The 11,279-nt window shown below is 46.8% G+C and overlaps 2 non-coding genes across 2 annotated transcripts; both read right to left on the bottom strand.

Moving 5' to 3' along the window:
• Window positions 1–480: 480 nt before the first annotated feature.
• TRNAG-GCC (transfer RNA glycine (anticodon GCC)) lies at window positions 481–556 on the bottom strand. The gene has a single exon. It is a non-coding gene; the product is annotated as a tRNA-Gly (tRNA).
• A 5,039-nt stretch (window positions 557–5,595) lies between these two features.
• TRNAG-GCC (transfer RNA glycine (anticodon GCC)) lies at window positions 5,596–5,671 on the bottom strand. The gene has a single exon. It is a non-coding gene; the product is annotated as a tRNA-Gly (tRNA).
• Window positions 5,672–11,279: the final 5,608 nt, after the last annotated feature.

The following is an 11,279-nucleotide window of genomic DNA, read 5'->3' as shown; positions in this document are numbered from 1 at the left end:
ACTGAACAACTAAGGAGACTAGGGAGCTGCAATGAAGAACTGATGCTTTTCATCTCTCTCCCTTCCTGCCTGTCTGTCCCTATCTGTCCCTCTCTCTGTCTCTGTCACACACACACAAAAAAGTGTAGGTCTTCTGTGTCTTCCTAAGTTGAAATTTTAAAGTGTCCCAATCACTGGGAGTAGACGTTTTTTTTTTTGTTTGTTTGTTTTGTTTTTTTTTTCTGAAGCTGGAAACGGGGAGAGACAGTCAGACAGACTCCCACATGCGCCTGACCGGGATCCACCAGCACGCCCACTAGGGGGTGATGCTTTGCCCCTCCAGGGGGTCACAACCAGAGCCACTCTAGCGCCTGGGGCAGAGGCCAAGGAGCCATCCCCAGCGCCCGGGCCATCTTTGCTCCAATGGAGCCTCGGCTGCGGGAAGGGAAGAGAGAGAGAGGAAGGGGGGGTATGGAGAAGCAGATGGGCGCTTCTCCTGTGTGCCCTGGCCGGGAATCGAACCCGGGACTTCCGCACGGCAGGCCGACGCTCTACCACTGAGCCAACCGGCCAGGGCCGGGAGTAGATGTTTTTTATTTTTCTGTCTTTTTTGAGAATTTTTATAAGAGTTTGAGTCAAACTGATGACATATATTAGGAAGCAAGGTCTCAAATACTTCCAGTAGAAATGTTTTCATTCCTCTCATTTTATTTGCTTGGAGATAAATGTTGTGGATTGAAGGCAGAGGAAGGAATTCCTGGTCCTATGCTGGGAAACTAAGTTAATCATCACTGGGAGCAATTGTGAAAACAAAACAAAACAAAAAACCCTATGACTTTCAACTTGTGGAAGATGGCACCACAGAGGATAAAAACAAGATGGAAATAGCTGTAATTGCTTGACCTGTGGTGGCGCAGTGGATAAAGTGTCAACCTGGAATGCTGAGGTTGTTGGTTTGAAATCCCAGGCTTGCTGGTCAAGGCACATTTGCTTCCGTAAGTACAAGCTGATGCTTCCTGCGCAACACCCCTCCCATTTCTCGCTCTCTCTCTTCCTAAATTGAATAAATAAAATTCTTAAAAAAAGAAAAAGCAATAAATGATGTTCCTGTGAAATTTTACCCCTTTGGATAAATGATACTAACCCAGGTGTGGCCAACAGTTTTTGCCCCCAAGCCAGATTAGAAAGAAAACTTTTTTCATGGGCTGGACGAAATATTAAAATTAAAAAATGTGAAATACAAAAATGATTAGTTTAAGTAAACAAAATTTTATTATGTAATTTGTTTATGAATAAATGTGAGTGAAAACAAATTTTAATATACAATATTACTTTAATAAAAATATATTTTAATAAAAATATAATTACATACCGTATAAATATCCAAACTGTATCGCAATCAATCAAAACAATATTTAATTTTAATTTTTATTTTTTTGTATTTTTCTGAAGCTGGAAACAGGGAGAGACAGACTCCCGCATGCGCCCGACCAGGATCCACCCGGCACGCCCACCAGGGGCGATGCTCTGCCCCTCCAGGGCCTTGCTCTGTTGCGACCAGAGCCACTCCATCGCCTGGGGCAGAGGCCAAGGAGCCATCCCCAGTGCCCGGGCCATCTTTGCTCCAATGGAGCCTCAGCTGCGGGAGGGGAAGAGAGGGACAGAGAGGAAGGAGAGGGGGAGGGGTGGAGAAGCAGATGGGCGCTTCTCCTGTGTGCCCTGGCCGGGAATCAAACCCGGGACTTCTGCACACCAGGCCGATGCTCTACCACTGAGCCAACCGCCCAGGGCAAAACAATATTTAATTAATAGAATGAGCTTGAAGGGGTTATATCGCAAATAAAACAATTATTTTGTTTTACAAACAGCCTAGACACGTTTTCAGATATCAACTGCAGCTATTGTCTATGCTACAATGCCACTTGATTCAGCACATTTGACCATAAAAATAACAAATTGTTTGACCTTGGGTGCGCACTGGCAAACTCCGCCTAAAAGAATGTGGGTTTCACATCGCTGCTAAACATCAAACAGTTCATATCGAGTACAGACGAGTACAAAAGTTGTAAATCTTTATAATAGAATTTTTTTTAAAAAATAAAGAAGTATCACGAGTCCATTTGACCAATTATTGGAAGTTAACTCTAGATTAGTCACACCTGGAATTCTTTTCCGCGTATCACAATTTTCTTAAATATCTCGATTTCCAATAATCAAAGATGCTTCTGCTTCTGAGTAGCTGAGATTTTAAAGTAGTGGAGAATATTAAAAATTTAATCATGGGTCGCATAAACTCATTACACGGGCTGAATCTGGCCCGCGGGTCGTACGTTGGTCGTGCCTGTACTAATTTATTCTAATTCACCTGAGGGACTGACATGCTTCATGTTAATTTCTGCCTTAATATCTGATTGTGTCACAAAACTCCTGCTTCAGAATGAAATTATTTTATTCCATCCAACTCAGCCACGTTGGTGCAAGTGACTTGACCATGAAATAATTTCTAATTTCCTGATTCTTTTTAGAACCAATGAAAAAGCATTTTTATAATTCTGTTGGGAAATGTTGGTGCTTAAAACAGTTTATGGAATTATCCCAGTTTTCAACCTTCATCCCACAATTGATCCCATTAACCTTTAAAATTTCTCAGAAAATTCAATATTTAGGTTTCTGTATTTTGGAAACTGCCTCTTGCACTTTGTATGTGGCATCAAAACTATCTGGTAGTCCACATTGTTTTATTTGGAAAATATGGACACTTAATTTAAAGAAGGATTTAGTTACAAAGGCCCGTTTTCTCTTCTCTCCTCCTTGCCTCTCCCCTCCCTCCCCCTCCTTCCCTTCCTTTTTTATTTTAAAGATTTTATTTATTGATTTTAGGGAGAGGAGAGAGAGAAAGGGGGGTGGAAGAAGTGGAAAGCATCACCTCATAGCTGCTTCTCATATGTGCCTTGACTGGGCAAGCCTGGGGGCTTCGAACTGGTGCCTCAGCGTTCTAGGTCAACGCTTTACCCACTGTGCTACCACTGGTCCGGCCCTTCCTTCTCTTAATAAAATGAAATATTTTATTTATTGATTTTAGAGAGGAATGGGGGGAGGAGCAAGAAGCATCAATTCATAGTTGCTTCACTTAAGTTGTTCATTGATTGCTTCTCTATGTGTCTTGATGGGGGGGGGAGCATGGTTGGGTTCCAGCTGAGCCAGTGACCCTTGCTCAAGCCAGTGACCTTGGGCTCACGCCAGTGACCTTGGGCTCAAGCCAGTGACCTTGGGCTTCAAGCCAGCATCTTTTGGGCTCAAGTTAGCAACTACGACATCATTTTGATGATCCCATGCTCAAGCAGGTGACCCTGTGCTCAAGCTGGTGAGCATGCACTGAAGCCGGCAACCTCAGGGTTTTGAACCTGGGACCTCAGCCTTCCCCAGGTTGATGCTCTATCCCCTGAGTCACCACTGGTCAGGCACCCCAGTTGTTTCTTGGTAACACATATAACAAAAGGATTTTCTTTTTGATTATATTCAAAGCCCCACACTTTGGAATCATCTTCGACTCCTTTTCTTTCTTTTATATCCCACATTTAATTCATTACGGTCTGTTGGCTCTATCTTTGGAAAGTATTCAGAACTGGGTCACTTCCTACACCACCCACTGCTACACATGCTCCAGACAACCTTTTCCAGCCCTAGCCTCCGGCTTTCTGACTTGGCCAGCCCTGCCCTCCCGCCCACTCCCACACATGGCCAGCCCTGTCCCCAGCCCTCATGTGTGTTTTCAACACAGGGAGTGTGGCCCTCTGTGAAATATAAGTCTTCACTGCCAGAGGCTTCCCGCCTCACTCAGAGTGAAAGCCAAAGACCTCGCTGTGATCCACAAGGCTGGACTCGGTCTGCAGTCTTCCTTCCCCACTTCCTCTTTGACTTCAGCCCCTTCCCCTCCCTCCCTTGCACCTTCCTGCCCAGTCTCCGGTCTCCCTGCTAGTCTATGAACATGCCAAGCACAGGGCCCTGAATTGCTGTTCCTCCTGCCTGGGGTGCTTTCCCTACATATCTGCAGGCTCACTCCCTCACTGCCTCCAGGTCGCTGCCTAAATGTCCTCTTCTCACAGAGGGAGGCTTCCCTGGCCACGCTCCTCCCGTATCTGCTCAACATGCTTACATGACTCTTGTTTCCTTCTCTCCACTGAAATGTCAGCTCCATGAGGACAGAGACTTTGTCTTGTTCACTGTGGAAGGCTTCCTTCTGGAAGAGTGCCCTGTGTATGCAGACATATATTGAATAATATATATTTGTTGCATGATTAAATATCCTGGACTCAAAATAGGGAAAGAGTAAGGTAGGTGTGTGGGTAATTTCAGAGTTCTAAATACTCAGGTGTCTAAACTACATTTCCAAAATAGCTTCTTACGCCTGGAGAGAACACCAGATAATTTTGTCAGACCAGGATCTTCTCCTGAAATGCCCTCCATGGCCTTGCTCTGTTGTCTTTGCATTTCCTTAAAATACTATTCATGGTGGTTTATTTTTTAGGGCTAAGCATCAGCCTCTTTAATAAGTCCCCCTCTTGCTTTTAAAAAGTCACCTTTTTTGATGTATAATTTACTTACAATAAAATATACCCATTTTTAAGGGTACAGTTTGTTGACTTTTTTTGTGTGTGAAAGAGAGAGACAGAGAGAGAGAGAAAGAAAGATGGAGATGGAAAGACAGACAGGGGCTGACAGACAGGAAGGGAGAGAGATGAGAAGCATCAACTCGTAGTTGCAGCACTTTAGTTGTTCATTGACTGCTTTCTCATATGTGCTTTGACTAGGGGCTCCAGCCAAGCCAGTGACCCTTGCTCAAGTCAGCAACAATGGGCTCAAGCCAGCGACCTTGGGCATCAAGCCAGCGACCTTTGGGCTCAAGCCAGCAACCATGGGATCATGTTTATAATCCCATGCTCATACTGGTGACCTCAAGGCTTTGAACCTGGGTCCTCAGTGTCCCAGGCTGATGCTCTATCCATTGCACCACCACCTGGTCAGGCTGTTGAGTCTAAAAAAATTTTTTATTGAATTTATTGGGGTGACATTGGTTAATAAAATTATATAGGTTTCAGGTGCATAAGTATGCTGTTGAGTCTTGACAGATGCATAAGCTGTGTCACAACCACCACACTGAAGATAAAGAATGTTTTCGTCACCCCAAAAAGGTTTCCTTGTGCCTGTTTGCAGGAAATCCTCAGTCCCCGTCCTCACCCTGCACAATCCCTGACCTATTTTCTGTCACCACAGACAGATTCTGCCTGTTCTAGAACTTTACATAACTGAAAGCATATGGTATATAGTTTTGTTTTTTTTTTCTGAAGCTGGAAACGGGAGAGACAGTCAGACAGACTCCTGCATGCGCCCGACCAGGATCCACCCGGCACGCCCACCAGGGGGCAATGCTCTGCCCCTCCAAGGCGTCGCTCGTTGCGACCTGAGCCACTCTAGTGCCTGGGGCAGAGGCCAAGGAGCCATCCCCAGTGCCCAGGCCATCTTTGCTCCAATGGAGCCTGGGCTGTGGGAGGGGAAGAGAGAGACAGAGGAAGGAGAGGGGGAGGGGTGGAGAAGCAGATGGGTGCTTCTCCTGTGTGCCCTGGCCGGGAATCGAACCCAGGACTTCTGCACGGCAGGCCGACGCTCTACCACTGAGCCAACCGGCCAGGGCCGGTATATAGTCTTTTATTCTCTTGCTCAGCATAATGTTTCTGAGATTCATCCATGCTGTGATGTGTATTTGTGGTTCATTTCTTTTTATTGCTGAGTGGAATTAGTAGGTCCTTTCTTTTAACAGAAAATTAAATCCATTCAGCCCTTTAACTGTTTAGTCCGAATGAAATGTATTTTTTTTAAGCAACACATGAAAAGTATACGGGCATCTGGCCACTGGAAGTGACAAAGATGCTGAGGCACTTGTGCTGGGTTCCCGCTTTGATCGCCTTTCACGTACAGACTCCAGGCACGGCCTTCCTGCCGCAGTGCCGGAGATCCAAGGGTGAGTGAGTCTGTATCACTGAATGTCCCCTCTGGGCTAGGTGTCATTCTGTCTGATGCTTATGACAACACTGTGAGTTAAAATGCTATGAACTCCCCCTTTTTTATTTCAGATGAGAAAAGAGACTCTGGAACAGTAGGTGGGATTCATGCCAGGTCTTCCTAGCTCCAAGGTTTATGTTCAAGTTCATTCCAATCCAAATTGCCCTGGCCAGTAATTCCCTGCCCTGGGCTGTGCCCAGCCAGAGACAGGAGAGAGAGAGAGAGAGGGAGAGAGAGAAAGAAAGAGAGAGGGAGAGAGAGAGAAATAAAGAGATAGGTAGGTCAGGACAGATCCACTGGGCTCCATCTGCATTGGGTTTCACATCACGGAACCAGTCTGGGCACTTCATGGGACTCTAACCCAGCCTTGGGGTGACTGGTAGCACCTCTCTGGTTTCAGCCTGGAGACTTCAGCTCATAACTTTTCTCTGAATTAAGACCCTGAGTATGAGCACAATCTTAAAGTCAATCCCAGAAAAGGTGGGGAAGTCTGAGCTGTAACCACGACATTTTTCATAGCCGATCTCGAGAGGCCTGAGACCTCCGAGTTGGTGGTTGGCCAGCGTGCTGACCGCAGGCTCTAGTTCCCCGCCGGCTGCATTCCAGGGCTTCAAGTGTCATCTCCCCTGCGCCACACGTGTTTACCCTTTGCACACCCCACTTCTCTCCCTCCGAACTGGTGGCAGTGGGAAGACGAAACCACTTCGAGATTAAGCCCTTGAGACTGTGCTGGATGAGGCAGGTTTTTTTTTTGTTGTTTTTTAGCATTTCACATAACCTTCTGGCATATGCAAAACTGCCCACATTTCAGAGGTGTATTCCTTCCCTAGGCCTCGCAAACAAAGGATCACAAACTGAGAGGCTTTAAATAACAATAGTTGATTCTTTCACAGTTCTGGGGCCAGAAGTCTGAAATGAAGGAGGTGTCTGCAATGGGTTCCATCTGGAGCTGACAAACTGTCCCATGCCTCACCCTTATCTTCTGGTGGTTGCCATCAGTCCTTACGAGTTCCTTCATTTGTGACAGCCTAACTCCAACCTCTGTCTCCCCCTTTCCACGGCCTTCTTCTCTGTGTCTCTGTCTCCTCTGTGTCTGTGTGCCTCTGTGTCCTCTTCCTATACGGACACCAGTCACTGGATTTAGGGCCACTGCACTGGTTTCATGCTCCACTGCCCTTCTGCTTCTAAGCTGAGTCGGGGGCTGCACACTCAATGTGCCCAGTGCCCACACCTGTGCTCACGCTCTAGGCAGGGGTTTGGCTGTTCCACGCCTCCGTGCCTCCTCTGCAAATTCTGTCCTCTGTCTGGAATGGCCTCCCCTTCCTCACCCCTCTACCCCTACCCTTTTAACTGCTTTACAATATATGTATGAATATATTAAAATTTATTTATCTAATCTCTTAGTAATACAGGATGAGGTTGTCAAATTTTTGCTGTTTGTTTTTACAGACAGTTGCTATAGCAACTGTTTTATGGACAGTTGCTATACCCTCATCTGAAAAACTCTTACTCATCCTTTATGACCCTCGCCCTCAGTGGGGGCTGCCCCGAATGCTATGGGGAGAGTTGACTGGCCTCTGGTGCCCAGCTGTGGTCTGTGTGCCGTTGGCTCAACCTCTACCACAGCACATTGCTTCTGTTTCATTACTGTCCGTCTCTCCACCAGACTGAGCTCCTTAAAAGGTACTTTTCTTTAGCATCCCACACAATTATTCAGATCACCTACAGCTTCGAAATCAACATGGACACTCCTTTCAGGGGACAGAGCCTGAGCTGTATCTTTCTCATCCTTGTAGTACACTCCCTACAATACTTGGTACGCAGCTGGCTCACAAATGCTTCCTGTAGGGTTTAGCAATTGAATGGAAAAGCCACTGTTAGCAGGAACCTGGTGGGACCTGTGAGCTGACACTAGCAGTTCTGTTAGTGAAATGACCTGAGGAAATAAAATTCCCTGTGCTGTTTTATGTCTCAGGTGTTCCTATTCTTTCTTTTTCAAAACTTTTATTTGTTGATTTGTGTATGTGAGAGAGGTTAAAAGAGAAACATTGATTTGTTGTTCCACTTATTTATGCATTCATTGGTTGATTCTTGTATGTACCCTGACTGGGGATTGAACCCACAACCTTGGCATATTGGGAGAACCAAATGAAGTACCCACCCAGGGCTCAGGTGTGTCTTAAATGAGATTGAATTGAGGTTACAGAGGGGGTCAGGGGTCTTGCTAGTGAAGAAGTGAAGGGAGAGAAATGGGGAGCCCCTGACCTGAGGTTCTACAGCCCTGACTTCTCAGGTAAAGTCGGCAAAGGGTCCGGGGCCAGGACCAGGACATTGGTAGAGCTATCCATGTTCCTGGTTTGTTCCTACTATCAAAAGTGGGGTCCATAAGAGAGGTGTCCGCTGGGACCGAGTTCAGTCCCCACCAATTTCTCAGGTTCCCCTACACACACACTCACACACTGAGGGGTCCCAGGCTGAGGCTGATCCAGGCCTGTCCTGCTGGAAGAGGGCCCCCTTGCTGGCCTTGCTCTGAAGCCTCTGCAGCACCAGGCCAGCCTCTCTTCTGGGAGGCAAAGGGCACCCTCATTGTGAGGCTTTCTTTCTTCTCATCTCCTCATTTCCAATCATGTGAGCTCTTCTGTGTCCCTCAACAATGCGACCTGTCACTTGAAGCCAGGTTACACTCCATGGAGGATAACTAGAGTTGGAATCTTATAAGTGGGTTTCCAGACTTCTTTTATATGATTTCTTCCATTGATATCCAAGGGCCTCAACCTTGTTCTCCAGACAATTTTAGCAGGATGAGAGACCCAGAGGATGAACTATTCCACCTCCTGGCCCCCTTTCTGTCCCCCTCAGGGTCATCTCAAAATTACTCAGCTATTCCACCCTGCCCCCACTCCACCTCCCAGACAGCCAGGGCCCACAGGGCTTCTGGGTTCTGGGGCAGGGCTGGGGCTTTAAGGAAGACAGGCAAGGCGCCCAGGGCTCACAATGTAAAGAGGAGCTCAACCTCAAGGCTCAGTATCTCCTTCAATGATGTGTTCAGGTGCCTCACCCCTCCTGACTTGGTGCTGGCCTGGTGTATTGATAAAAGGATGGGAGGAGAAAAAGAGGTTAAAAGGAGGGTAGAAGAGACAGGGCTAAGAGGACAGGTGGGAAGTCCAAAGGCAACGGCAAAGTGAAGAATGGGTTCAGGAGATGGAGGGTAGCGATTCAAAACAAGCATACACACACACAGAGCTGTGGACAAGCCAGGCAGACATCATCACCCTGAGAACAAGGAGCAGCAGGAAAAACGAAACACCTTTTTCATGAGGTTTCTCCAGTTTCCTGTCCTACCTAGGGGTGGGGGTGGGGGGATAGGAAAGGAATCCCCAAAGTCCTGTTACCTCTGCTTTTACTCCCTCCTCTGACTTGACATCTTTTCTTTTTCTTTCTCTTTTTTTTCTTTACAGAGACAGAGAGTCAGAGAGAGGGATAGGCAGGGACGGAGAGAGATGAGAAGTATCAATCATCAGTTTTTCATTGTGGCACTTTAGTTGTTCATTAATTGCTTTCTCATATGTGCCTTGATTGGGGGGGGGGGCTACAGCAGACTGAGTAACCTTGCTCAAGTCAGCGACCCTAGGTCCAAGCTGGTGAGCTTTGCTCAAACCAGATGAGCCCACGCTCAAGCTGGCGACCTCGGGGTCTTGAACCTGGGTCCTCCGCATCCCAGTTGACGCTCTATCCACTGTGCCACTGCTTGGTCAGGCTCCTTCTCTCTTTAAAAAAAATAATTTTTTTTATTGATTTTAGAGATAGGAGAGAGAGAGAGGGAGAGAAAGGAGTCGGGGTGGGGGGTAGAGGGGGAAGCATTTACTCTCTCATATGTGCCTTGACCTGGCAAGCCCAGGGTTTCAAACCAGCGACTTCAGCATTCCAGGTCGACTTCAGCATTCCAGGTCGACACTCTTATCCACTATGCCTCCACAGGTCAGGCATCTTTTTCTTGATGTCACAAACCTCATCCACCCTAGGCATGTGATTCAAACTCCTGCAGTCTGAAGAGCCCTTAGAGACCACTAGTCTTGTGCTGTCCTGTGGGAGTTGCAAGCCACAAGGGGCTTTTGAGCATTTGCAATGTGGCTAGCTAGTCCACACAGGCAAGTGCTGTAAGTGTAAAGTACACACTGGACTTTTGAGGACATAGTTTAAAATGAAAAAAATGTAAAATAGCTCATTAATATTTTTAAAAAGATTACATGCCGAAATGATGTTAGGCTCTATTGGGTTAAATGAAATATATTATTAAAATTAATTCTTGTTTCTTTTTACTTCTTTTAATGTGGCTGCTGGAAAATGTAACATTACAATTGTGGCTTGCATTTGTGGCTTGAATGACATACCTATTGGATAAGGCTGGTCTAGTTCAACTGTCCTCTTTAACAGAGGAGGAAACTGAGATCCAGAGAGAAGACCTGACTTGGCGGATGGCACACACTAAAATGTACTGTCATTTTCAGTCCCCACCAATTTCTCAGGTTCCCCTACACACACACTCACACACACTGAGGGGTCCCAGGACAGGAGCAGGTGGTGTTACACACCCGTGGGCTGCGGGTCTTAAGGGAAGTGTTCCAAGACTCAAGACATTGGCTGTGGTTTCTTGGGAGTGAAATAAAAATCTAACAAAGGTAGAGGTGTCCTGTCCAAACAGTCATATTTAAAAGAAGTGCTGAGAAAGCCCTGGACACCCCTCCCCCTGCCCCGCGATACATATGCATAGTAACATGGTTAGTTTGCCAGCTGTGCTAATGGGCACCTCAAATCACAAAGTCCCCCTCCCCCAAGGCTGTGGGGTAGAGCCATGCCCCAGCCCTGACATTGTGTGAGCAGCCACTTAAGGATTGTTTGACAAGTAAACAAAGACAAGTTTCAGTAGGATTGGCTTGATAATGGAAGAGGAGTGGGCAGCCAGAGGGAGGAGAACCAGATACCAAAGGCAAATTCCTTTATTTCATAATTTTATCTGGCATCCTCATTCTCAACCTGTATTGTGAGGCTTTAAGAGAGGCAGCTAGGAAAGTAGAGCGGCAACGATCTCTCCGCCCCCGGGGCAGCACTAATGGGTCTCATGTGAGGACAGTTCTGACAGGCGGAGCCGCTAACTAACTGGATCCCAGAGGAAGTTCTCCTTGGCCCCCACCTCGCTCGCGCAGGTGGGCCCTGCGAGGGGGCCACCTCCTTCTTTCCCG

This window comes from Saccopteryx leptura, chromosome 1, assembly GCF_036850995.1.
Source record: "Saccopteryx leptura isolate mSacLep1 chromosome 1, mSacLep1_pri_phased_curated, whole genome shotgun sequence".
Lineage (NCBI taxonomy): Eukaryota > Metazoa > Chordata > Mammalia > Chiroptera > Emballonuridae > Saccopteryx > Saccopteryx leptura.
The sequence above is the reverse complement of the archived record's forward strand: the minus strand, read 5'-3'. Positions and strand labels throughout refer to the sequence as shown.